The sequence below is a fragment of the Muntiacus reevesi genome, chromosome 3 (assembly GCF_963930625.1).
Source record: "Muntiacus reevesi chromosome 3, mMunRee1.1, whole genome shotgun sequence".
Classification (NCBI taxonomy): domain Eukaryota; kingdom Metazoa; phylum Chordata; class Mammalia; order Artiodactyla; family Cervidae; genus Muntiacus; species Muntiacus reevesi.
Genome location: NC_089251.1, coordinates 63,008,664 through 63,010,665, shown reverse-complemented (window position 1 = coordinate 63,010,665; position 2,002 = coordinate 63,008,664). Strand labels below are relative to the sequence as shown.

Sequence of the window (2,002 nt, the reverse complement as noted above, 5' to 3'; positions counted from 1 at the left end):
AAGTACATCGAAGTCTTTGTTTTGCTTATTTATTTTTATAGTAGAGATATTGTCTGGCTAAAAAACAAACTCTGATTTTTCCTTTTAAGTGAGTGAAGTCGCTCAGTCGTGTCCGACTCTTTGCGACTCCATGAACTGTAGCCTACCAGGCTCCTCCATCCTCGGGATTTTCCAAGCAAGAATACTGGAGTAGATTGCCATTTCCTCCTCCAGGAGAATCTTCCCAACCCAGGGATTGAACCCGGGTCTCCTACATTATAGGCAGATGCTTTACCATCTGAGCCACCAGGGAAATCCTTTTCCTTTTAATGCTTCTCTATATGGTCAAGGCAGAGTTGACCACTTCCAGGTCTGAGGGTGCAAGTAACAGGTTCTGTCCATTCTGCAGGTTTTATTCCATTCACTTAAAATGCCTCTCTAGTCCCATGCCTTCAGAGTTATCTAGTGTACATCCTAATCTCATCCAAATGACCTCCGCATAACTGTAACTGTGGGGTATGTGCCCCCTTCTCTGGGAGTTTTCCTGAACCAAGCTTGGCTAATACTACCATATGCTCATCACTAATACGGTTCTTCTCACACAGTATTGAAAAATACCTCTTTAAATGCTTTTCCTACCTAATGAAAAGCTCAGCAGGCAAGAACTATTCCTTCCTCAAAATTCTATTTAAAGCACCAAGCATAATATCTGTTCTCAGAAATATTTGTGAGTTAATTACTAAATGATGTTACCATACTAAACATTCAAATCATAAAGAGAAAATTTGAACACCGCTATCACAGAACTGGCAACACTGAGGACATCAATAATACTCGTACTTTAAGTGTGAGGGTAACCTATGCTTTACGACCAATGAATAAGTATCTCTAGTTATTCTGTAAAAATTTTGCAGTCATCATGTAAATGACAGCTTTATGTAATGTTGACAGGAGTTAAAATTTAGCCATGACTCATATTCATATCAGGTTTTCATGGCACATGTGACAGAGAAATAAGACAATTATCCAGGAAATCAGGGTGTGGGGTGGGAATAGAAAGCCTTGACCTAAATGACAGTGAGTGTAGAATTTAATTCAGCTTTGATTTTCAATTATGACAGAAAAAAGAGTAGCACTCCAGTTATTTCAGGATCCTTCAGGCTTCCTGACCTCCTAGTTCTGGTGAAGACTTTCTTTCTAAACAAATGCTTTTCATCAACATAACCTGGTGGGATTCTGTTCATAAAGCTATACTTCTAAGGAGAACCATGGCATCTAACAACTACTCAGAAGTATACTAATTCTCTTAATGCTTAAAGAGTAAATAGATATTATTCCAAGAAAGAAAAAAACTGAGTATTTATACAAAATTATAGTTATAGAGGGCTTTCCTGGTGGCTTAGACAGTAAAGAATCTGCCTGCAATGTGGAACACCTAGGTTTGATCCCTGGGTCAGGAAGATCCCCTGGAGAAGGGAATGACTACCCACTCCAGTATTCTTGGCTGAAGAATCCCATGGTCAAAGAAGCCTGGTGGACTACAGTCCAGTGGGTCGCTGAGCAACTAACACACATAGTTACAAAGAAATAACTAGAGAGACTGGAAAAACTATGCACTTTCAACTTTTCAAACAATTTGAACTTTTAGAGGGAAAATACAAATCTACTTGCAAAACAAAGAAACACAGGCAATTAGAGATGGATTAAAAAGAAGCATTAAAAACAAACCAAAAAAAAAAAAGCATAAAGCAAGGCGACATAACCAAGAGTAAACACATCAAAACATGCAGAATATCTATACACAGAAAATATTAATCAGTATTTAGGGACATTGTTTGAAATAGTATAATACTGAATACAGTCAACAAAGATCAGATAAAGTAGGGATACTTCATATAATCAAATACAACCTAGCCACTAAAACTTAAAAGTGAGCTGTTTTCTTTATACTGACATGGAGCAATTGTCAAGATATACTGTAAAGTGACAAAGCTAAGGTATAGATTATTGTGTAAAACAGAAA

The 2,002-nt window shown here is 37.4% G+C and overlaps 1 non-coding gene across 1 annotated transcript; it reads right to left on the bottom strand.

The window, feature by feature from the left end:
• Nucleotides 1-220: 220 nt before the first annotated feature.
• Nucleotides 221-292, bottom strand: TRNAY-AUA (transfer RNA tyrosine (anticodon AUA)). Its single transcript has one exon. It is a non-coding gene; the product is annotated as a tRNA-Tyr (tRNA).
• Between the last annotated feature and the right edge of the window lie 1,710 nt (nucleotides 293-2,002).